Source organism: Bos grunniens, chromosome 21 (assembly GCF_055505025.1).
Source record: "Bos grunniens cultivar Pamir isolate PY7600 chromosome 21, Bosgru_T2T1.0, whole genome shotgun sequence".
NCBI classification, from domain to species: Eukaryota; Metazoa; Chordata; class Mammalia; order Artiodactyla; family Bovidae; genus Bos; species Bos grunniens.
Window position 1 is genome coordinate 63235365 of NC_141185.1, and position 25951 is coordinate 63261315.

Genomic DNA, 25951 nt, shown 5'->3' on the forward strand with positions numbered 1-25951 from the left:
TCCAGTGGACCATGTTTTGTCAGAACTCTTCACTATGACCGTCTTGGGTGGCCCTGCATGGCATAGCTCATAGCTTCACTGAGTTACGCAAGCCCCTTCACCACAACAAGGCTGTGATCCATGAAGGGAATGAAAACTCTGCAGCTCATCAAAAAGGGTTGTGGTGATGGCCACAGAACACTGTAAGTACACTGGTAACCACCGAATTCTACACTGAAGAGGGTGAGTTTTATGGTACAGAAATTATACTTCAGTGAAGCTTTAAGAAACAGACAAAAGAAAAAGCCTAAGAGCACCCTCTGTGGCCCTCACCCCTAACCCCCCATCCATGCTTTGTCAGCAGGGAGCCATGCTGACCACCCACATGAGTCCTGCTTGACTTCTCCCTCTGACTTAGGCGGCATTTGGCGTTTGAGTGGGTGCTTTGGGCTGTCATATGTGTTCTAAGGCTCTTGGTACTAGTAGGTGTGGGAAAGGATGTGTGAGAGCATGCCATGACAAATTGTCCCCTGTCCCACAGGACTTCAGACAAACGTCCTATCCACGTTCTCTCATACAGGTAAGTCCTGCCTTCTGTTACTCATCCTAAGTCAACCTGTTCTACTCTTTGTTTTCTTTCATTTCAAATCCAGAGTGGCTGCTGATCCTCTTACTTTCTTAAGTTTTTGTGACTTTTTCTGTCTCGATGTCAGCAACCCATGACTCCTTGTGTCTTTGTGATTTGGGAGCAGGGCAATCTACAGACACGGGTCACTCCACACGGCTGGGACCTGGAGCCAGCTGCAACTCAGAACCTTTTCTTCCAATGAGAAGGGCTACCCCCAGGCTTGGCCCTCCTTGGGGGCAGGTGGTTCCTCTGCACTTTTCCTGGTCCCAGGTCTCCGGTTTCCAGGCAGCTGGCATTTCCAGCCTACTCCTGCAGACAGCTCACACCACACACCAGACTTGTTGGCACCAAGTGGTCCGGGTATTCCCCCTGCGACAGAGGCCCTGTGAAAAAGAAAGAGGCAGGGAGCCTTCACTGGGACATCTCCCCACCAGCCTGCCCTGCCGTACTCCATGTGATGCAGGAGGTAGGTCTTGCCTCTCCCTGTCTTGCTGAGTCTGGCTTTATAAATACCTCCCTCCCCTGGTAAGGCCTACGCCTTACCCAAGCCAGTGACAGTGACAGTGAGGAGTCCAGTCTGAGCCCTGGGACATGCAGCCTAACTCTTCTCTTACTCCTTGCTCTCTGCATCAGATGCCTTTGGGCCTCTTCACTTTCCTTCCTCAGGCCAAGCATCCCTGCTCACCACCACTGGCCAGCAGCAAGCTCTCGCAATGCTTTATTCCTAGTTCTGTGACGCTGTAGATGACTTCTTTCTGTGTATAGGGGAGTCCCTCCCAGGCAGTCCTTCCCATGCAGTCTGTGAGCAACTACATGAGTGATGCTCAGGTCCTATCTTTCCAGAAATGTCTACTGAGCATCTATGGTATTTAATTTACTTTGCCAACAAAGGTTTGTCTAGTCAAGGCTATGGTTTTTCCAGTAGTCATGTATGGATGTGAGAGTTGGACCATAAAGAAAGCTGAGTGCCAAAGAATTGATGCTTTTGAACTGTGGTGTTGGAGAAGACTCTTGAGCGTCCCTTGGACTGCAAGGAGATCCAACCAGTCCATCCTAAAGGAGATCAGTCCTGAATATTCACTGGAAAGACTGATGCTGAAGCTGAAACTCCAATACTTTGGCCACCTGATGCATAGAGCTGACTCACCCGAAAAGATCTTGATGCTGGGAAAGATTGAAGGAGGAGGAGAAGGGGATGACGGAGGATGAGATGGTTGGATGGGATCACTGACTCAATGGACATGAGTTTGAGTAAACTCTGGGAGTTGGTGATGGACAGGGAGGCCTGGCGTGCTGCAGTCCATGGGGTCACAAAGAGTTGGACACGACTGAGCAGCTAAACTGAACTGAACAGATGGTATTTAATATACTATCCTGTGCTCCGCAGAGATACATGCATAGGGAACTTGGCCAGTGCCTTTGAGAAGTTCGTAATATATTCATTTACAGCCTTGGGGTGAAAAGACATTAGTAGAAAAAGGGAATGGAGAGAGGTAAGGGACCACATTTATAATCAAAGAAGGATAAACATCACCCTTTTCCCATCTGCTATTTGTTCCAGGCAGGGACATTGTGAGGGGGTCACTGAGGCCCGGGCCTGGGTGCTGGCCTCAGAGTCCTCTCCAGGAACTCCCCTCCATGCTCAGCAAAGACTAGGGCCCACCCTGCAGGCCTGATGAGGTCCCAGAACAACCCCGCAATACTTCCCTCTGCTGCTGGACTAGAGAAAGTCATTCACTTGTGGAGGAAGAAGTGGCTCCCTGAGCATCTCTGGGGTCCCCACTCCCTCCTTTCTAAGATGGGGAGCTGCCTCTGGCCCCAGCAGAAGGAAGCCCAGCTGCCACTGCTCCAGGGATGTCATGGGGTCCCACAGTGAGAGGAAGGAGAACAAGGCCCCCGGGACACAGAGCCTTGGGGAGGGGAACCCAGGAGACCACACTCCTGGGGGCCTCCAAAGCTCAGACAGGTTTCATCCAAAGGGAGTGAATGAATGAAGGGGTTGGATTGGCAGTGAGATGAAATGACACTCCCGCGCTGGGCGCAGGCTCTGGCTTCCGGCTCTCCACCCTCTCCGCATCCCTCAGGGTGGCTTCCAACAGAGCAGGAGGAAGTGCCTGGCACCAGCTAGGGGAGATTCCCTAGGAGCCTCGTGCTCCATTGTTCTTTTTCAAACATTGCCATTTCCAGCCAAGGCAGCTGGGCTGCCTGTGGTGAGAGTAATTGATTGTGACGTGGTCAGGGGGCAAAGGGCGCCGGTGCTCATTTCTGAGAAGTGAGCAAGTATAGACGCTCTCCTTGGGCCAAGTGACTGTTGCAGATATGAAATGGTGGCATCAACATTTCTTCTTAAAATAAACATTTCTTATTCGTAAAAATCATTCTTGTGCCTATAAATGCTTCAATCAAAGAAATGTTTTCTTTGTTCAGAGGTATTCAATTGGCCAGACAGGGCCGGGGCTGTGACAAGACGCCCACCCTTGCTCTGAAAGCAACAGCCGGCTTTCCAGGCGGGGAGCAGGCCCTCCCGTCTCTCCCCAGGCTCCCTGCTGCTCTGTGACTCAAATGCACCAGGGTGAGCATCTTCAAAATAAAGACTCCTTCTAATCAAAAGATAGGATAGACTTGGTGATATTTCCATAGACAAGAAAGAGTCTTAAAAAAAGTCCTGATTCTTACCCAAACCCAAGCTAGACAACTAGATGATTCCATGAGCTCAGCTTGCCCTCCTCAATCTCTTTGCCTACACCTGTAGCCTCATATTGGCGAATCCCCACCTTGCCCCAGTATGCTGCTCTGAGGGAGTCTTTAGTCCCTCCAGTGGATGCTGAGACTAGGTGGACAAAGAGACACACACGGAGGTTGCAGGAGTGGGGAGACGGGACACAGACCTGGGTGCGTCCTGCCCCGTGTCACACCCCCTCTGAACACTGCAGCCAGCCTGTCAGCAGGCCTGTACAGATGGAGGTCCATGCCATGCCATCCCCGCTTGGCTGAGACCTCCAGTGGCACAGGCAGGCCCATGGTGAGCAGTTAGGGAGTGGGCGCTTCCCACCACAGGCTAGCGAGTGTTCAAAGAGGCCCTTTGATGTCTACCTGCCAAAACCCACCCTGAGACCCCCTCGTCTGGCGTGGAAACCTGCATTTATTAAGTAAGAGTTCTTTTATCATCCCATTTTCCTTGATAATCTAACAGAGACTCGAGTCAGGCTGAGCCTGGGTCAGCTTGAGTGAGTGAAAGTTGCTCAGTCGGGTCTGACTCTTTGCAATCCCATGGACTGTAGCCCCCCAGTCTCCCCTATCCATGGGATTCTCCAGGCAAGAATACTGGAGTGGTTGCCATTTCCTTCTCCAGGGGATCTTCCTGACCCAGGGATTGAACGCAGGTCTCTTGCATCGCAGACAGATTCTTTACCGTCTTTACCAGGGAAGCCCCTCATAGAGCAAACATGCTCAGCCTCTGTGTGATGCTTCCAGAGCCTTTGCCTCCCCTTTGCTGACTCCTTCGGTCCCGGATGCAGTTCAGAAGGGCTCCTCTGGGTTTCATCCTGGAGCCCAAGAACCGAGGTGGCTGTTAAAGTGAGGGCTGCAGGTTAGGCAGGGCCCCGCCCAGAGGTGGACTCCCCACGTCCTGTCCCCCAGTGTAGAGAAGGCTCCCTGTGCCTTGGCCGGTGGGGCCGTGGCTCTGCCGTCAGACAGCATGTGTTCAACCAGCTCAGCTGCACCCCTCTGCCTCTCCAAGCCTCCTTTCCTTGTCTGGGGAAGAGGCGATGAAGGCCCACTCCAGGGATTTCCCCAGGAGTAATGAAACGTGCCTGGTTTCTCATGGAGGCTGCAAACGAAAGCTTCCTCCCCCAGCACCCCAACCTGGCCTCCTCGTGCCACTCGCCCCCTCCCCATTTATCTCTGTGTCCCAGAGTTGGCTCAGGCTGGGAGGGGTGGCAGAGGAATGCCCCTCCTGTCCCCGGGGGTCACACTCTGGAGGCCCGGTTGCAGCCCTGCTCAGCTCGCACTGGCGCCCAGCCTGCCACCGCCTTGCCTCGCCCCATGGCTCTGGGCCCGGTGGAGACGCTTGGCTCTGACGCACTTCTAACTGCTGACACACGTTACTTGGATGCCTTTAAACCCAAAACAAGGTCAGGCATCAAACCGCATCTCCCTCTGCAGCCAGGCCTCCGTTCCCGCCAACCTTGGGAAGGACTTGAAGAGAATGAAAGCTGGACTGGCAGAGCTGCCCTCATGCCCACCCGAGGCTCCAGCCCTGGTGACAGAGGCAGCCTCTCTTCTGAATGTGTTCTTCAGTGTCTCTGCTGGTCTGTTGTGTGTTTACATGTGGAAAGCGCCACACCCAGCACAGGATGGTATGGCTTCACTGGGCATTTCACTACCCCTGCATCTCTGATGGAGCCCGTCAGTCCATTTTGCACATGGTTTTTCTGAGCTCCTGGCTGCTGCCTGCAGCTCCAGAAAGGACCAGCATTCACTGACTCCAAAGCTGGGTCTGGACAACGAGGCTTTTTCCTTCTGCACCATGACGTGATCACTTTGGTGATAATATCCCTTAAAGAAATAAAAAGCAAGGCACGTTGCCCAATTTTAAGTTGAGTGGGCTCTCCGTGTGGCATTAGACAACAGAAAGGTTTTCGGTGCCAGCCGACCCTTAAATGACACTGTTTCTGAATCTGGGTCGTGGCGTTAGCCCTGGCACCCTGACTAGCACCCGCGCCTAATCCCAGCGGGGAGCAGAGGAAGCCTGGGAGCCAGTGGTGGGCTGGAGGCTGACACAGTTTCAACTTCTCCCACCTCCCCAGATGCTGCATGGTTGTTGCTGCTGCTGCTAAGTCACTTCAGTCATGTCCGACTCTGTGCGACCCCATAGACGGCAGCCCACCAGGCTCCCCTGTCCCTGGGATTCTTCAGGCAAGAACACTGGAGTGGGTTGACATTTCCTTCTCCAATGCATGAAAGTGAAAAGTGAAAGTGAAGTCGCTCAGTCATGTCCAACTCCTAGCGACCCCATGGACTGCAGCCCACCAGGCTCCTCTGTCCATGGGATTTTCCAGGCAACAGTGCTGGAGTGGGTTGCCATTGCCTTCTCCGGTTGTTAAACACCCCTTTAATCTGGGCTCGTCAAAAGCATCACTGAGAACACACACCTGTCAGGCAGCAGGGGTTCCGGGTCAGCAACTTCCTGATAAGCTAGGCTGCCCTTAACAGCAAATTCGTCTAGCAGGGCCCTTCCAAGCCAGGAGCTGTTGGCAGAGGTGCCCCAGGTATTGCCCCAGGGCTTTGTGAGAGGGACACCGAAGTCATTCTCTGTCTCTCTGACCCTGACTCTCTCTGTATGTCTCTGTGTGTGTGTGTGTGTCTCCAGGCCATCAGGACACACCATACTGGAAAGATCCATGGCAGGACATAAGCTAGGACACGAGCCATCAGAGTTGCCTAGCCTCTGAGGGAAAGGACCAAACTGAACTAGTGAGTTTGATTTGGGAGGACTTGCCTCCTTTTTAAAAAATTAACTTCCTACCCTTTTAGACCTGGGGTCCTGCCCCTTGCTCACTAGCCTCTGCCCCCCAGGCCTGTCCCAAGCATCCTTGCCTCAGTGCTCAGCCCAGTTGGTCCGAGTGTCAGCCCATTGTCTGGGGCACTGTGATTGGTGGAGGAATCCAGACCTAAGCCAATCAGCACACGGCATTACCCTAGGCCCCAGAGCTGGTCCTCACATGGCTGGGTGGTGGGTTGGTGGCCCAGCTGGAGAGAGGGAGATGTGAAAGCATCCCACTCTCTTAAGAGCTAGTAGGGAAATAAACACCTTCCCTTTCTTCAGGCATCTGGGCACGTGGGTGTGATACCTGGGACTGCTGCCCGCATTTTGCTGCCTTGAAGGAAGTTGAATTGAGGGTGAAACCTCAGGGAGCAGAGAGTAGACAGAACTTCTGAAAGATGAGGCCAGAGCCCCTTTAAGCCAGCCCTGAAGCCCACCGCAACACTTACGTGAGGACGAACTTCTTGTGGTTTGGTGTGTTAATGGAGAAAGTGTCTTTTAAGCTTAGGTGAGCAAGAGCTGAGGGCGGCTCTCCTCAGGGCAACCCCCCACCCAACTTAGTTTTTGTTAAACACATGAAGACTGGTCCATGGCACTGAAGGGTTACTGCTGCACACTGGTGCCACAGAAGGACTTGCCTGAAATAACAGAAGCTGATACCTTCGGTCTTGGCTCTGCCCATTCTGGGTCCTTTCCCAAGTGCTCCTCTCTAGCTGCTGTGAAGACCCTCAGCAGAAGGACTGAGGACCATGGGCTTGGAGACCAAAGGACCAGAGAGCAAAGCTGCTTGGACACCTCCAGATCACCTCTCTACTCCCTGGTGAGAGCAACCCTGCATTCGCTACTTGGCAATCTTCTGCTTTGCCAAGAGCAGAGGATTGAAAAAGCTGTGCTTTTCTCTAGAGACACCAGAGAGTAGAGATGTCAAGAATGCCAGGCCACTTGGGTTCAACCCTAGTCCTGCCACTTGTCAGCTATTTGACCTTATGCAGAGTACATCATGCTAAATGTCAGGCTGGATGAATCACAGGTTGGAATTGAGATTCCCAGGAGAAATATCAACAACCTCAGATATGCAGATGATACCACTCTAATGGCAGAGAGTGAAGAGGAACTAGAGGGCCTCTCGATGAGGGAGAAAGAGGAGAGTGAAAAAGCTGGCTTAAAACTCAGCGTTCAAAAAACTAAGATCATGGCATCTGGCCCCATTACTTCATGGCAAATAGAAGGGGGAAAAGTGGAAGCAGTGAGAGATTTTCTCTTCTTGGTCTCCAAACACACTGTAGACAGAGACTGAAGTCATGAAATTAAAAGATGCTTACTCTTTGGAAGAAAAGCTATGATAAACCTAGACAGCGTATTGAAAAGCAGATATCACGTTGCTGACAAAGGTCCATCTAGTCAAAGCTATGGTTTTTCCAGTAGTCATGTATGGATGTGAGCATTGGACCATAAAGAAAGCTGAACACTGAAGAATTGATGCTGTTGAACTGTGGTGTTGGAGAAGATTCTTGAGAGTCCCTTGGACTGCAAGGAGATCAAACCAGTCCATCCTAAAGAAAATCAACCCTCTATATTCATTGGAAGGACTGATGCTACTGGAAAATAGCTTTGACTAATGGCACCCCACTCGAGTACTCTTGCCTGGAAAACCCCATGGATGGAGGAGCCTGGTAGGCTGCAGTCCATGGGGTCGCTAAGAGTCGGACATGACTGAGCGACTTCACTTTCACTTTTCACTTTCATGCATTGGAGAAGGAAATGTCAACCCACTCCAGTGTTCTTACCTGGAGAATCCCAGGGTGGGGGAGACTGGTGGGCTGCCATCTATGGGGTTGCACAGAGTCGGACACGACTGAAGCGACTTAGCAGCAGCAGCAGCATTCTGACCTTTGTTGGCAAAGTGATGTCTCTGCTTTTTAATATACTGTCTAGGTTTGTCATAGCTTTTCTTCCAAGTTCATGGCTGCATTCACTGTCCATAGTGATTTTGGAGCCCAAGAAAAGAAAATCTGCCACTGTTTGATATTTTCCCCTTTCAATTTGCCATGAAGTGATGGGACCACATGCCATGACCTTAGTTTTTTTTAATGTTGAGTTTTAAGCCAATTTTTTCACTCTCCTCTTTCACCTTCATCAAGTTACTCCCAAATTTAGCATCTTTAAGCAACAACCCTTCACGATCTCAGTCAGTTCTTGTGGGTCAAGAATACAGGTGCAGCTTAGCTTAGCAGCTCTCAAGGCCACGGGATGTGAGGCAGGCTCCCAGCCTTGACTGGGGGTGGAGAGTCTGTTTCCTCGCTGTCTCAAGGAGCTGCTGACTGGCCTCGGGTCCTTGTTGACTGGGGGTTGGAGACATCCACATGGGCCTCTCCACAGGGCTGTTTCCGATACAGCAGGTGGCTTTTCCCAGAGCACAGGCTCCGAAAGAGAGTGAGAGAGGGCAAGGAGGGGGCAGGTCCTTTTGTCTTCTAGTAATCTTGGAAGTCACTTCCCATCGCCTTTGATCTATTGTATTTGGTGCAAGCAACTCACTAGGTCTGGGCCACAGGTAAGAGGAGAGGATTGCCCAGAGGTGGAAAAACCAGGAGGCAGAGGTTTTGGGGGACCAGCTAAGAAGGGGGACAAGGCATTGCCAAGGTCAAGGGACTGAAAAGGCAGAGCACACGTGAAGCTAAACTCACACCCATCCATTTCTCTCACTGGGGCGGGGGGCACCCACAGCAGTCAGCTGTGCCCACCTCCTCACAGACCTGGTCCCTGCTTCATGGGGTCCCTCCATCCTGGGTTATAATCACTCTACCCAGCTTCCTCATCCCCCGCCGTCTTCCTGCACTTGCTCCCCTGTGCGCCTCAGTTTCCCCTTTCCATGCACCAAGTTAGTGATTCTTTATGGTGAACTCTCTGTTCAAAGAGCTGGTGGGGTGACTGCCTCCAGCTGGACCCCGCATGACCCAGTGAGGCCTCGATCTGTGTGGCTGGAGAGCCGCCTTGCAGCTGGGCCTCGCCCTCATCAGGACTTCATCCCCAGGAGCCCGCACCTCACCCGGGCTCTCAGGCTGCCCACGGGTTGAGCCCCTCTCTGGAGGCCACACAGGTGCCCACAGTGCCCAGTGCCCAGGAAGGAGGAGATGCCCAGCCCCGCTCCTGGGGGCAGGAGGGGGCTGGAGACTCCAGAAGCGAGGTGAGTTGCTGTCACCTGTGGGAGTACTTCCTTCAGTCTCTGAGAACATGGAGCTGGAAATTAATTAAACGGGGTGAGGAGGCCTGGGCATTCTTGGCTGGGTTTGGGGCGGGGAGAGCAGTCTGTCCTGTGCTGCTGGGCTCTGCCTGCCCCGCACAGGTGGGCTGTGGCCCTTCACACCCCGCGCCCTCCCGGCGCCCGCCTGGCTTAGGTCAAGGCAGAGCCTGAGCTGCAGGGCGTGGGCTGGACGCTGCACACAAGCCCCCGTGGAGGCCATGGAGCGCTCTCACATTTCCGTACACCCCGCAAATTAGGAACATGTTTACTTGCATAACAGCACTTTATTATGTTTACACACAGTTAAGCCACCGCCCATGGGTTCACCAAAGACACAGAAATGTGAAAGGACTGGCCGATCCTGGGCTTTTCCATGAGGATTAATTTACCGCTTGTTCTCTGCCTTTGTCGTCTGCTAGCATTTGCCGGCAGGCAGGCCCCTGCTCGCAGTCACTGAAGGTTTAAGAAAAGCTCAGTGGGGGAAACTTAAATTTGAGGGGAAAAAAGTTCTAGCAGACCCATGGTTAGTCAGCAGGCTTTCCCGGCGTCCATCCTGAGAACCCGACTGTGACAGTCGCCCCCCCCCCATCCTCTCTCTTGCTAGAGGGCCCTCGAGGAGCCCTTGGAGGCTCTGTCTTGGTTTGGGGGTCGCCCAAAGCAGACTCACAGCAGGGACTTGTCCGTGGGTGATCCCGGCCAGCACGGGGTGGGGGTGGAGGAGAGGAGGGGCCCAAAACAGCCTGGGAATGAGGGCTGTGCCCTGCCTGCCACGGCTCAACCCACCCGGCCCTCGGCCCTCGGAAAGACAAGGGGAGCAGGCTTCTCCTGGGTGTTCAGCCACAAGCTGCCTCTTCCTGGGGTGTGAGTCCCCTGGGGGTGTGAACACTGCCTGCAGGGGAGGGGAGCACTTCCCAAGGTGGCAGAGGAGCAAAGGTAAGCCAGTGTAGGTGTCTCCTGCTGGGCAGGGCATCTTAGCCTCTGCTGTCCGCTCAGTCACCAAAGCCTCAACGTCCTTGTCTGTAAAATGAGGCCAGTGTGAGCAGCAATAACACACGCAGCCCTGGCACACAGCTGGGGCCCTGTCAGTGCTGGGCCTGTGAGTGGCCGCTCCTTCAGGGAGGAGCCCTCCGCCCCGCTGGATGCTCGGGTGACTCTGGGTTCCATTTCCTCTCCTGACGCTGAGAGGCCGGGCCCTGTCCTGAGCTGTCCCAGCCAGGCGGGGCCGGGTGCCATCTGCTCAGACTCAGCAGTCAGGGCTCAGGCTGGTCTGCGGGGTCACCGCCGCCCATCTGTGTTCCCAGGCCACGGAACCAGCCCCCTGGCCCGAGCAGTCACCTGCTCCCGGCCGCAGGAGGCCCAGTGCTTGACCTCTCCCTTGCGACGTCATTTTCCGTTCTGCCGCGTTTTGGGCCAGGCCTGAAACACTTATCTGGGGGAGCTGGGAGGATTGTTCCGAGGCTTGTCATTGTTTCAGGATCAGGTTGCCTAAGCCTCAAGAATCCGACAGAAACCAGAACCTCCTCTGAGTCACCGACACCCACAATGCAGCCCTGAATGGACAGTGGGGGCCAGGGTGGAGGGCGGCGGCTCCCTCGCCTCCTTTTGGGCCCAGAATGCTTCAGCAGTGCCCCCCTCCCCCACCCACAGCTGAGCTGGGTTTGTGTAGCTCAGGCCCAGTGCCAAACTGGCACAATGGTCTGGCCCCCAGCCTAGGCCTCTCCTCTGTGGCCAGGTGGGAGGGGAAGGTGGCAGCCCCTCTCATGCAGGGAGAATGCCACCTGCTCCCCAGGAGCAAGGAGGCCTTTGGGCCCGGGTTAATGCGGCAAGGCCTACAGAAGCGCTTTTAGATCTGTGAGACCTGGGGGTGAAGGCAGAGGCCCCAGGACCCACAACTGCTCCATCCTCAGGCTCCTCCCCAGGTCTCCATCCATCATCCAGGACTGGCCCCCGGGAAGTTCCTCACTGGGCTCTCCCTAAACCACCTTCTTGACACTTGTGTCCCACACATGCTTGGAGGAGGGGGGCACCAGCCACTGGACGTGCTCAGCCCCTCATCCTGCCCCTGCTGGGAAGAAGTAGCTCTGGAAGGCAGCTCATGGTCTGCAGTCAACAAACAAAAGCCACTCAGCGTCCCCACACTCCTCTGGGCCAGCAGCCACAGCCCAAAGTGGGGGGTGTCAGGGGTCCCAGCCAGCCCCGCTGGTCTGATCACTCAACGCCCAGGCACACTGTACCCCACCCCCACCCCATCACAGCCAGTAGAGGCCGAGCACCACTTTCGGGATCGGCCAGAGCTCCGCTGGCCCCTGGCCCCGGGAAAGCTCCTCAGGTGCTTTCAGCCTCCCACCAGGCAGCGGGCAAAGCAGGGGCTCTGGCTTCGAGCCACGGTCCCCAGGAGTGGGGCCACCTGTCCTGGCTCCACCACTCCCTTGGCGTTTCCCCCAGTGTAGCCTGTTCTTGGAGGAACCTGACTTGTCACAGCCCTGCTTCATGGTCATCTGCATTGATTAAGCACCTAATGTATACCCAGGGCTGGTCCCATGCAATGGAGCTTGTAGGGAGCATCTGAAATGCATTTACAGTTTGAGACACATGCTTCTGACTCTCTTGGATGCGTCTGGGTACACAGAGTCTGTCAAGTGTCCCATTTTCCAGGCGAGGAAAGGGAAGCCTGTGTGAGCTCACAGCACTGTGGAGTCAGAATTTAGCTGCTTGGAAGCCATCGTTGCTTTCATGATGCTGAGTGGCCTCCCTCTTTCTGAGAGAAGTTTATTGGTGAGCGTTGGAGGCAAGGTGGCCCAGGTAAGAGCCCTCTTGAGCCATGGAAGCCAGTCAGTAATCATGCAAGTGTGATTCACAGCCTTCTGAGAACCGCTTTGGGGGGAGTCCCTGCTGCAGAGCCTGGGGAGCAGCACGTGCAGCTATAAGGAGAGTGGCCAGCCGAGCTGCTCGGAGGGGACAGCAGAAGCAGGCCGGCACCGTGCACAGTGCAGACGTGCCAGAGGGCTGCGGTCCTGCAGCAGATCGCGTGGGCTGTGGTGGAGGCTCAGCAGCGAGGTCTGAGTGATGGGTAACGAAGCCACAGAGCATTTTGACCCAGGAAATGGCTCTTGCACATCTTCAGTCCAAAGTGGGGAGATGGGCGAGGGAAAAGGTCTCAAGTTACAGCACCTGGCTTGGCTATACAGAAGGGGACGAGAGCCTGGAAACTGCATTTTAAACGTGGAGTCAACCAGGTAATTCAGTAACAAGCCTTGCTGATTTGTAGCCACCATGACTTATTCTGCATAGCAAACATCCACAGACCTCAAACTGTTTTTCCTCCTCCTGTACCTTCAGAGAACGAACTTCACCCTCCTCATCCCTCACTCCCAGGGTCCTTGGTCAGCAGGTCTGGCAGGACCCCACCGGCCCTCACCCTGCACTGACCAGTGAGGGTGGTCCTCACCTTCCCTCTTAGGCTGCCCTGGGTTTCCCCTCCCAGCCTCCTCTCTGGCTGGGGCGTCGGCTGGTGGCCAGTTTTGCTTTCTGAATTGTAAACAAAGCCACCTTCTGTAGCTTCAGCTTTGCTCTTCTATGCCTCATCCCCATTCCCTCTTCTTACCACTTGGGTCTCTTCCTCTGATGAAACTCTGCTCCCTGGAAGGATCAGAGAGGAATCATTTATTATCCTTTAGGGCCAATGTCTCAGCTTGGTCATCACTGTACCCTCAGCTGGGGAACATAGCACCCCACATATGGTAGGTGCTTAGTAAGTTAGAAGAAGAAAAGTTTTTTGACTGAAAGGATGGATGGATGGGTGGGTGGATGGTGGCTGGACAGACAGATGGAAGGGTATGTGGGCTGATGGGTGGACGGATGGATACATGAATGAATGGATGTGAATGTGTAAGGGCTCTCCTGGGAAGAAAATCAACTGAAAAAGTCCTCTAGGATGGGAGACAGGTGGGGAGAGGGTCCCGTTGGCTGTTTCACCTGTACCTCCCTGGGTTGAACTCTCTGGGCTGTGAGTGGTAGGAAAGGAAGTTAAGCAAAGTGACCAGAGCACTCACATCCCCAGAGGTAACTCGTGGTCCTGGCAGGGGGGCTCCCGGTGAGGCTGAGCTGGTGCAGTAATCTCAGTGGGACCTGAGTGCAGACGGCTGCTGGAGACCAAAGCCTCAGACGTTACTTTGCAGGGGCCCAAATCCTCCAAGATGGGACGGCAGTCAGCACCTCCCTGTTCTAGCTGTTGACCACAGACATCTTCTATCTCCTAGGATCCCAGTTTTATCCTCCAATCAACTGCCTGGTAAAGTCGAGGCTGGAGCAAGATGGTTTTCAGGGCAACTTTGCTGTCCACCCATGTATCTATAATTTGAGGTCTTTAGAGAGCTTTCCTGAATGTGTGTATATATATGTGTATATGAAACATGTACACATTGTATATATACATATATAATTTTCATATATGCCTCCTGTCTTCCCTGATGGCTCAGTGGTACAGAAAATGCCTGCCAACGCAGGAGACGTGGGTTCAAAACGTGGGGCAGGAAGATCCCCTGGAGAAGAAAATGGCAACCCACTCCAGTATTCTTGCCTGGGAAATCCCATGGACAGAGGAGCCTGGCAGGCTACACTACATGGGGTCGAAAAGAGTTGGATGTGACTGAGCAACAAAACAGCGACAACACTGTTGTTCAGTTACTCAGTTGTGTCCGACTCTTTGTGACCCCGTGGACTGCAGCATGCCAGGCTTCCCTGTCCTTCACCATCTCCTGAAGCTTGCTCAAACTCATGTCCATGAACTCGGTGATACCATCCAACAATGAACAACAGCATACAACTCATTTAAGAATAAGAAAGGGCATTAATCTCTGGAGATCTGAGTCCATGCTCAGAAGCTCAAAAGTGAACGTCTGAAATTCACAGCAGTGGTGCAGCCAGGGGGCTTTATAGCAAGCCTGGTTCTGAGCTCCATTAACATATAATGTGGCAACTACGTGGCTTTGGTGGCAGGAGGGGGTGAGCCGGGGAAGAAGGGGTTTCCTGGGGCCTGAGCATCAGTCAGGAGTGTTGCTGACCACCCAGTAACTGGACACCCTGTAGGACTGACTGCCTTCCCACCCCTCCAGTGTCAGGGCAGGTCCGTGGGACGGATTCTGACCAGTGAGCAAAAGTGAGCTGTGACACTCTCAGGCCAGAGCTGGCTGCTGGCATGAGTCCTTCAAAAGGTCTCCATGAAACAAAAGCCGGCAAGTTTAAGAAAAAGGCTGCCTCATCCATCTGGTCCTGGAGAGACAAGAAGGCGCAGACCCCCGCCACGATGGGCGTGTGCCATGAGCCAAGGAGGAACCGCTGCTGCTGTTGGCCACTGAGATTTGGTGGGTATGTGCTAGGCATAACCTAGCCCATTGTGGCAAGTTCAAGGCCTAAGTTACTCTCAATAATCCTAGAAAAACTACCTGCTTTTCCTTACAGCTGTGGCCAAGATACACCAGTCTCAGGTTCTTGGTGAGCCTGACCTAAGTCTCCGGGCCAGTTCTTCCAGCAACTGTGGATGACCTGGGCCCCGACTTGGAAAGCCCTGCTGCCACTCACGGTGGGGTCTAGCCCCAGCTGTAACAGTTCTCGCTCATGGGGCTGTGATTTCAAGCCAGGCTGAGGAATTACAGTGAACAAGTGGCCTCCAGGGAAGGCTTCCCCTGGAAGTGTGGGCCCCACTTGGCATAAAAAGCTGTTTTCACACTTGCCTTTATTTTTTGCTGTGAGATGATAGCCTCCTCTGGATGTGGAGCCGTCAGGGAGCAATCTCTCTCCCCAGGAAGACATGTGTCAAGCAGGACGCTGAGAGGTACGTGCAGCCTGGGCCTGGTCTCCTTTGTCTGAGCCCCACGTGCGTGCTCCCCACACACAGTGTGGAGGGGCCCTAAGTGCCCGCGGGCTGGGCAGGGCACGAAACGAGCATCCGACAGCTCCTGGCCAGCGGCAGGCTGATGAGGAGGTGGTTTTTAACAGCCTCCTGCTTATTGATTTCTGTGTGGTGAGGTCAACTTCAGCCTCCCTCCCATGGAGAGAGGCTGCAAAACCAAAGCGGTTTGGTCCCCATCTATTTCCTGCAGGCTCTCGGTAGAGTGACCAGCTCCCTGCTGGCTGTGACCTTGGGCAGGTCGCCTTGCCCAGGTCTTGGTTGCTCTCACATCCATGTCCCCTGGCAATGACATGCGCTGGAAGCCTGCTAAGGACCAGGCACTGCCTCAGTGACTGACACATGGTCAGGCCTTCCATCCTCGCCCAGCTCCCTTAGCTGATTCCGGTTTTCCAGGTGAGGACACTGAGGCACAGGGAGGTCAGGTAACGTCAGTGAGGTCATGGAGCTGGTGGCTCTGGGGCTCAGCACAGTGCCCGGCTCTGCCGCCTGAACGCTCAGCTGAGCGTTGCCCAGGCCCTTTCCTGGGGCACCGCCGTTTCCTGCTTCTTGTGTCCTGTGCCAGTTTGTCCCTAGCCTTTACATCACAGCTCCCCCATCTTATTCCCTGATGGGGAACCTCACAGCGGGATGGGCACTAGCTGGGCGCACAGCCAACCAGAGACCTGACGGGCTGGCCTCCCTGCGGGGTTGGAGACCTCGCCTGGGGGTGGGCAGGAGCTGCCAAAGGAAGGCTGTGGCACTGGGTGGCAGGGCACGGTGGAGAGGCCTGCGGGCCCACCTGAGGAGGCAGGGGCCAGACTGACGCAGCAGCTGAGGGCAGGGCTGGACTTCCTCCTCGGTCACCCCTGCACCCCACAAAAAATCCCAGAACTGACCTGACCCCAAATAGCAGCTCCTGGGAGTACTGCCCACCAGTGGGTGCCACCGCACTCCCAACCAGTGCTGGGAGACATGGTTTCTGGCCCTCCAGTGGCCCTGTCAAGCTGGAGACAAACTGGGGGTGGGGGCAGGCCCTCCTGGGAGACATCAGAGAGGGGTCTGTGGCCTGGTGGGCATAAGGAAGGGAACAACCGTGGGAGGCCCTGGACTCACTCTGGGACCCAGCCATGTGAGCTGCCCAGGACAGCACCTGTGGGAAGGGGGGCCCTGCCTGCTTTTTCCCCTGGAGCCACCATATAGGCTAAGGAAGGGACACGACTCTGGAAACACTGGTTTGGCTCAAGGTGGGCCCCTCACTTAAGTTGGGTCCCCCCCGGGGTCTTTTGGAGGTAGACTGGGAGCTGTCCCTGGGAGGGTGCCGGGTAAGTGGCAGCTGCCTGGCAGAGGGTGAAGAAGTGGGGGGCCATGCCCAGCCATCCCTCCATGTGCAGGAAGGAGCTGCAAACTGGGGGTGCTGAGCATGGACTACCTCCCACACCCCCGCGTCCTGAGGCTGCCCACCCCTCAGTCGGAGTCCGGGGCTTTCCCGCTGACTACTCTGCACCCGCTCTGGGTCCAGATGGGAGCCCCGGGCTCCTCCAGGTCCTGCCTGTGCGCCCCAGTCCCGCTGACTGTGGCCCTTGCTGCTGGATGCCTCACCCCACAGCTGCCCCTGGTGGGCACCAGAATCTGGTGTAACCGCAGCTCATGTGTGGACAGGGACGGCCCCTTGTGGGTGAGCTCAGGACATGAAAAGGCCATCGAGACGCAAAGGGGCACCAAAGACAGAGGTCACCTCGTCCACACTCACGCATGCAGCTGGTGTGTACCCCGCGGTGGGGTGCGGTCAGAGCCAGAGGCCGGCTGGGGAGCCCGGGGGAACGTGTGCCAGGCGCAGGGACGCTCTGGTCAGCCCCTCTCCTCAGGATGCCTCCTCCCAACTGCGTCGTTGAGGACGGTGCGAGGCTGGGATGGATGAGAGGGCCACCGAGCACGAGTCTGACTGAGGGAGCGCGGCCCCACCGGCAGGAGACCACTCCCCAACCCCGGAAACTATTTCTGCAGCTTCCGGCTTTGGTTTCCCTCAGTCCGCTCCCACCTCTGACGTGAGTCTGACGGGCAGAGCCTGTGAGAGGCCGCACAAGAGCGGGGTCTGGTGAGGAGGGGGGCCTCCATTCGCCGACAGCATGGCTGGAGAACAGGCTGCCGTGTGGTGGCCAGGTTTAACCCCTAGAATTTCAGTTAAAATGGAAAGTTTGGAAAATCAGAGCTGCCGTGGCTCAGCCCACCTCTCCCCTACGAGCAGGACGTGCTGGGGCTTTGAGGGGTTCTTGGTAACTTCTTCAGGGTGGGGACTCCACAGAGCTGGGGGAGCGCGGGTTGGGACGATGGCCATGCCCGGCCACTCCCTGTGCCTGGCCGGGGTGGGAGCCCATGAGAGCCTCCATCTTCCTTCCCCTGGAGCAGTGGGAGAAGCAGCAAGTCACCCCCTGGCCGGGTCCCCCAGCTGCTGGGGACACTAAATGACACGCAGACTCAAAGCTCCCAGCCCAGAGCTGGTCTCCTGTTCCTGCTCCTGCCCGCCCCGATTGCCAGTCCGCCCTGGGACAGCCTGACTTCCCCGCTCCTCCACACCCCGCGGAGGCCACCCTGCAGACCCCGGTTGGCCAGGCATGGGAAGAACAAGACTGTCACATGGGGTTCCTGTGCTTGTCACACACAGTAATTTTTCTCAATTTTTAAAAGAGCTTATACCTTTGGCTCTTGGAGAAGGCAATGGCACCCCACTCCAGTACTCTTGCCTGGAAAATCCCATGGATGGAAGAGACTGGTGGGCTGCAGTCCATGGGGTCGCTAAGAGTCAGACACGACCGAGCGACTTCACTTTCATTTTTCACTTTCATGCATTGGAGAAGGAAATGGCAACCCACTCCAGTGTTCTTGCCTGGAGAATCCCAGGGATGGGGGAGCCTGGTGGGCTTCCTTCTATGGGGTCGCACAGAGTCGGACACGACTGAAGCGACTTAGCAGCAGCAGCAGCATACCTTCGGCTCTTACAAACAATTCATCTTCTAAAAATCCACTTGGGAGCCCTGGATAGCACCCCTGCCCCCAGGCCTGCCTGGATTCACTCTGTGTCTCTCTCTGGTTTATTTTGCTCTATGCCTTCATTACCAGAAATATACTTTGTATTTTATTTGTCTCACTTAGCATCTCTCCTGGCCCCACTAACGAGAACAGAAGTGGCCGGAAGGAGTCGGGAGTCCCATAGTTTCCTCTGCTTACTCTGTATCTTCAGAACCTACGCTGTGCCTGGAATGCCATCGGCACTCAGTAAGTACTTTTGCAAAGAGTTTGTCAAAGGGATCCGTTTCTCAGGAAAGGACACCTCACCAGCGAGGGAAGGGGGCACTGCAGGGTCCCCATCTCTCGTAGGAGCCCTCCTGGTTGCATCATCTGCCCTGGGCTAGAATCGAGTGCACCTCCTTTCTGGTCCTCACCAAGACTCCAGAGGCTCTGGGCTCAAACCCCCAGTTCACCTTCGAGGCAGGTAGAGGTGGGGGGACCTGCTCCCAGCACCCAGCCAGTCCTGGCTCCCTGCCTCCCATGGTGCGCTTCCTGGCACCTTTGAGCTAACACCGAGGCCTGCAGATGATTGCTGGGCAGTTGGTCAGACTCGAAAAGTATCCAGCCCCACCCTGGACCCACAGAACCAGAGTCTACCTTTTAGCAAAATCCCAGGGTCATTCAAGTGCTGCTTCCAGTTTGAGAAGTGCTGGTGACCTGCTCAAATGCCCCCTTCTCCCAGGCTAAGGGAAATGCTTTTTTGAGACCATCTTGATTTCTTTTGGTCTCTGCAGTTATTGAAACAGACAGTGCGCGTGGCTGAGTGGGGACAGGACTTAGCGTTACTGCGCTGAAACGGTGAAGGGCAAACCCAGCAATTAGCGGCAGAGAGTAGGGAGGCGAGGCAGGCAGGATGGAGAGCCAGGGAAACAGCGACCATAATTGCAGGGTGTGCCAGCCTTGGGGACGTGCAGGGGGAGGCTTCATTAAGACAGCAGCCACCTATGCGTGGGGGGATGACGGGTGGAGCCCGGTGACAGGGAGGCAGAGAACGTGTGGACCCAGGGGCCTCCTCAGGGCTGGATGCAGCCCAGGTGGGCCTTTGTCTCCACCACGTCGAGCCCTCACTGCCCCACCCCTTATGGATGCTGCTGTAGTACCTGCACAGGCCTGCACAAGGTTTTTGGCAGCTGGAGGGTCAGATTTCCTGCTAGAAGCTCTATTTGCCACATTTGAACTGACTACAGAGAAGACTAGGCCTTCAGAGGGATGTTCCAACTGGGGTCCCCAGCACCCTGAGGCTTCACGAAGGGTTGTGGAGACAGCCACCAGCGTGAGGTGGGGGCTTCTCACCCCTTGCCCAGTCCCCCATCCCTCACACCCCACCTTCAGCCAGGCAACTCTGCTCTTGTCTCTTTTATACGCTGGAATTCTGATTTTTGCTGCTTTAGGGAAAGAGAGAGAAGGAAAGTGTCCAGGTCCTGCACACCGTCTCACCTCACAGGTAAGGGGTCCACTCAAAGTGACTCGGTAGGAGGGATGTTCTGTCTTTCTTCCCTGAGAGCTGGGCCTCAGAGAAGGGAAGCTACATTTAGTCTCCTTGTGCAGATGACCAGAGCCTGCTGTTTGCACTGCCTGAGAGAAGATGAGAAAGCTGCTAGGGCTATTAAATCCCCAAGGACTTATACAGTTAGAGGATGACCCAGGCTTGGCGCCCAGATCCGTCCAGAACCCAGAAGCGCCTCAGGGCCACTTAAAGCCCCAGTGACGTCACCCACCCCTCAGGCTCTTCTGGCTTTCTTGATTCAACTCCGCTCCATCCACCGTTCGTCAGCTGTCGTGGTAGGCAGCCGTCTATAGTGAGCCCGGGCATTGGGCAGCAAGGTGAGGCTACCACCCATGGGACGGGGCACTTCAGGAAGCAGAGCTGGAAGAAGGGATCGGCTGCATTGCTGCCTGGGGAGCCCCTGGGTGACCCAGGTCAGCCCAGGATGACCAGGGAGGGAGATGAGATTGGCCGCTGCACAGGCAGGCAAGTGTCCTCAGGGCCAGAGACTCTGCCGAGGCCATTGGGGTGGCCCCTCCCCCTCCCCCTCTGGCCGGGGCTCCCGGGCCCCTCCCTATGTGCCCCCCGCCCCCGCCAACCCCTGGCTCTGTCTCCTGTTCTCTGTGCCTCTCTGCTCAGGGGACACTGGGTCTGCCCCGTGCTGGATGGTGCAGGACAGCAACTGGTTGCAGCCTGGTTCTCATATAGTCCGCATGTTTCTGTCCCCTCTGGTTGGGAGGACTTTCTACAGGGAAGGTTCCCCAGGGTCTGGAGTCAGGCAGGGAGGAGGCCTGGAGGAGGAGTAGGTGGCCAAGGCCACAGTGGCCTGTCAGTCCGTCCCTGGTTAGAAAGGCTTGTTCCCAAGAAAATAGCAGCCTTGTATTTGATACCCAAGCTTGGCTTCCTGTCGCCTCTCAGAGCACGTTTAGCTGAGTGGGTGCGATCTCCACTGGAGCGATTAGCAGCGTCTAAGCCTGAACCCCTGAGACTGTCTGAGTCATCCTGTGCCTCAGGCAGCCTTCCCCTGCTCACACACTGTGTGGGACCCAGAGGGACTATAAGACAATGTTTAGGGCTGCATGACTTTATTTTAGCACCTAGATTTCCTCCCAGCTGCACCAGCAGTGTGGTAGCACTCCTTGTGAATGTATTATATGTTGAAAGGCAGACAGCAAGGCAGCTCCTGCTTTGGGGTTGGACAGGGTCCTGGCGCTATAATTTCCCTGACTTCTTCCCCCACTGACTGCCCAGAGACAAAGGCTCTCCCTTCATTATACCCCCAGCCCGAGTTGTCCCAAGACCAAGCATCCCCAGACCCAGGCCGTGGGTCCCCACCTGGGGCAGGTTGGAGGTTCCTGTCCACCTCCCCACCCCCACCCCCACCCCAGCCTCTAAGAAGTTCTGAAATAACGAGAGGAGTGGAGGTGGGAGAGGTACCCCAAATAAAGGCCTCTGAGGATGAAAGCCCAAATCTGGTCTTTCCACTGAAAAAAAGACTCCCATTTGTTCTTGGGTAGAGTTTAAAGAAGAACAGAGTATTGTTCCTGTGAAATGGTTTCATTTTAAGCCTTTACTTTGGGGGGTTTGTTCTGGTTTTGTGCGTTCTTTCCTCCCTGTGGCCACTGCACATGAAAGGCTGGGGTCAGGCCAGGCATGAGGGGGGCAGGAGCTGCCTGTTCCTCTTTGATTTACCAGAGAACAGCAGGATGCTCCCTCTACCTGGAGATGTCTGGCTGTCTCCTTCAGGCCAGTCCCAGACTTTGCTGAGAATAATCCCTCCTTGAAAAAAAAAAACAACAATTCCCATTAAATGATTCACATTGTCCACGCCAAACTCAAAGCTCAGAGAGAGGGCTTTGAAGCCTTTTCAACGAACAAAAATAAAACCCTTCGCAGATGCTGGAGAAATGCTGCTGAAATAACTCTCAGGTATGTGAAAGAGCTGAGATGTGTGAGCAGCGGAACAACAGCCCAAGATGAAGATGGTTTGATGAACAAATGGAAGGAATGAGGAACGTGGCTGGGAGAGGGGCTGCTTCCTGGGAGATTTCTGGTATGTGTGTGATTTGATCCAACGTTGGGCGATGTTGGCACTGATGATTACCTCCACAAAAGAGGGAAGCAGATAATTCCAAACGAAATGTGGTCCCCACACCAGAGGCACCTTCCAACAAGACAGCCAGAAAGGAGGGGTCCCAGTCCTTCAGAAGCCTCATGGTAATGTGGGAGAAAGTCTTTGAGGAATTCTGAGCCTGGACCTAAGTCAGACATACCCAAATTTATTCATTCACTCAGTAAACATTTACTGAGCATCACTATATGCTGGCCTTGTTCTAGGTGCTGGATATACAGCACTAAGCAAAAAAGATTTGTGCCAGCCATGCTCCTAACACCTGCTGCATGGTCCAATAAACCCAGATGGAACATATGACCAATCTCTGGAGCTTGCTTCTCAAACTGCACCATGCAGACGAACTACCTGGGACCTTATTAGAAGCAGAAGGTGATCAAGGAGTTGAGGAGGGATGGGAAGCTCTGAATGTCTAGCAGATCCCAGGTGATGGCATTGCTGCTGGCCTGTGAGTAGAGCACCAAGCCTGCTGGGTTCCACCCCAGCTCTTTCATCTGCTGCATGAGCTTGGTCAAGCGCTTCAAGCATATTCTGCCTCCTCAATCTTTCCATCTATAAAAGAGAGGTTGAAGTAGTCCCCAACATACACATGCACAGAGTCTCAGCAACACATCTTTGCAGCTTGCTCTTGTTAAGAATTTCCCTGACTTTCCTGCCATACAGCTACAACTGCTTGATTCAGAAGACTCCTTCCAGACCTGAGAAAGTGGAAGGATGAGCAGCATTTGTCTTCAAATACTGCCACTTGGGATAGCTGGGCATGAGGAGGGAAGGTTTCTCCATAACACTGCTGTGGGGAATCATACCCTGGGCATCCACCTAGCAGCTGGGAGACCAGAACAGACAGCTGTGGACTGCAGCACGACACAGGGACCACTGGGATAGTCCAGAAAGACAGGAAAACAGGGATGTATTCAATACCCAGGATCTGGGGTCAGATGTTGTTCAGTTGCTAAGTCCAACTCTTTGCGACCCCATGGACTGCAGCATGCCCAGCTTCCCTGTCCTTCACTATCTCTTTGAATTTGTTTAAACTCATGTCCATTGAGTTGGTGGTGCTGTCTAACCATGCCTGGGTGCAACTTATGTCTTCCACTGAAGCTCTGGGTGACTGTAGGCAGGGTGCTTAGTTTCTCAGTGCCTTATTTTATTCATGGGTAAAACAGATTCCCATGGTCTAGGGGATTTCCCTACTTTCTTCACTTTAAGTCTGAATTTGGCAATAAGGAGTTCATGATCTGAGCCACAGTCCTCTTTTAGGATTTGAAATAGCTCAACTGGAGTTCCATCACCTCCATTAGCTTTGTTTGTAGTGATGCTTCCTAAGGCCCACTTAACTTTGCATTCCAGAATGTCTGGCTGTAGGCGAATGATCCCACCATTGTGATGATGGGTCATAAAGATCTTTTTTGTATAGTTCTTTTGTTGACTATGAGGTCTACTCTATTTATTCTAAGGGATTCTTACCCACAGTAGTAGATATAATGGTCATTTGAGTTAAATTCACCCATTCCAGTCTATTTTAGTTCACTGATTACTAGAATGTCGATGTTCTCTCTTGCCATCTCCTGTTTGACCACTTGCAATTTACTTTGATTCATGGACCTAACATTCCAAGTTCCTATGCAATATTGCTCTTTATAGCATCAGGCTTTACTTCCATCATCAGTCACATCCACAACTGGGTGTTGTTTTTGCTTTGGCTCCGTCTCTTCATTTTTTCTGGAATTATTTCTCCACTGATCTCCAGTAGCATATTGGGCACCTACCGATCTGGGGAATTCACCTTTCAGTGTCCTATCTTTTTGCCTTTTCATACTGTTCATGGGGTTCTCAAGGCAAGAATACTAAAGGGTCTTGCCATTCTCTTCTCCAGTGGACCACGTTTTGTCAGAACTCTCCACCATGACCCAGTGGAACCAGAGATCAAATTGCCAACATCTGTTGGGTCATTGAAAAAGCAAGAGAGTTCCAGGAAAATATCTATTTCTGCTTTATTGACTACACCAAAGCTTTTAACTGTGTGGATCACAACAAACCGTGGAAGGTTCTTTAAAGAGATGGGAATACCAAACCACCTTACCTGTCTCCTGAGAAATCTGTGTGCAGGTCAAGAAGCAACAGAGTTGGATATGGAACAACAGACTGGTTCCAAATCAAGAAAGGAATACGTCAAGGCTATATATTGTCACCTTGCTTATTTAACTTCTATGCAGAGTGCATCATGTGAAATGCTGGGCTGGATGAAGCACAAGCTGGAATCAAGATTGCCAGGAGAAATATCAATAACCTCAGATTGACCACTACCCTTATGGCAGAAACACTACCATGCAGATGACATTACCCTTATGGCAGAAAGCAAAGAACAACTCAAGAGCCTCTTGATGAAAGTGAAAGATGAATGAAAAATTTGGCTTAAAACTCAACATTCAGAAAACTAAGACCATGGCATCTGGTCCCGTCACTTCATGGCAAATAGATGGCAAAACATGGAAACAGTAACAGACTTTATTTTGGGGGGCTCCAAAATCACTGCAGATTGTGACTGCAGCCGTGAAAGTTATGACCAACCTCGACAGCATATTAAAAAGCAGAGACATTACTTTGTCAGCAGAGATCCATCTAGTCGAATCTATGGTTTTTCCAATAGTCATGCATGGATATGAGAGTTGGACTATAAAGAAAGCTGAGTGCCAAAGAATTGATGCTTTTGAACTGTGATGTTGGAGAAGACTCTTGAGAGTCCCTTGGACTGCAAGGAGATCCACCCAGTCCATCCTAAAGGAAATCAGTCCTGAATGTTCATTGGAAGGACTGATGCTGAATCTGAAGCTCCAATACTTTGGCCACCTGATGCAAAGAACTAACTCATTGAAAAAGACCCTGATGCTGGGAAAGATTGAAGGCAGGAGAAGGGGACGACAGAGGATGAGATGGTTGGATGGCATCATCCAGTCAATGGACATGAGTTTGAGTAAGCTCTGGGGGTTGGTGATGCACAGGGAAGCCTGGTGTGCTGCATGCAGTCCATGGGGTCACAAAGAATTGGACACAACTGAGTGACTGAACTGAACTGAAAACAGATTCACCTTAGTGCTCACTTCCAGGCTTGGTTCTTCCTTCATTTATCTGCTTTCTTGAGATCCAATTCGGAAGCAGGCCCACAAGGAATATGGCTGGAGGCATCTGTCCCAGGCAGGTGGCATTTTGACTGTGGCGTCAATGTCTTGAGTGGGTGGGTTCATGATGTGGGTGTCTTGGTCATGGTCACATGGCTGCATCATAGTTTGGCAACAACCTCAGTTCCAGCAGAGACTCGAATGTCTCCAGGAGTGGTGCTTCCCAAGGTGAAATAGTGCAAAGAGACCTATGACTGTGACCCACCGGGCTGGGCAGGTACATGTCCATTATCATCACCTGAGAGGCCCTGAGTTGGAGTCCGGTGCAGGCAGCACCCCAGGATCTGAGATCACAGTGGGCATCCAGACCTGCCACTGACCAGGTGAGCAACTAAAGAGACTGGGCAGTTCATTCAAGCCCTCTGGTCTCAGGGTTTTCTTGCATAAAGTGAGAACATGGGGTGAGGGTTCCTTACGCCAGGGAGAAGCCAGTCTCCTGTGGACAAGGGTCTGGAAATATCGCAGCTGGGAGGTGAGACATCACCCTGGTCCAGCCCCACCCAAAACCTATGTGTGGGCTTCCTTGTCTATAGCAACACCACACAGTATTTGAGACTTGTGTGCATGTGAGCTAAGTCGCTTCAGTCGTGTCTGACTCTTTGTGATCCCATGGACTGTAGCCCACCAGGCTCCTCTGTCTGTGGGATTCTCTAGGCAAGAATACTGGAGTGGGTTGCCATACCCTCCTCCAGGGGATCTTCTTGACCCAGGGACTGAACCCACACCTCCTGTATCTCTTGCACTGCAGGGGGATTCTTTATCTGCTGAGCCACCGGGGAAGCCCATTTGAGACATACTTATATCTA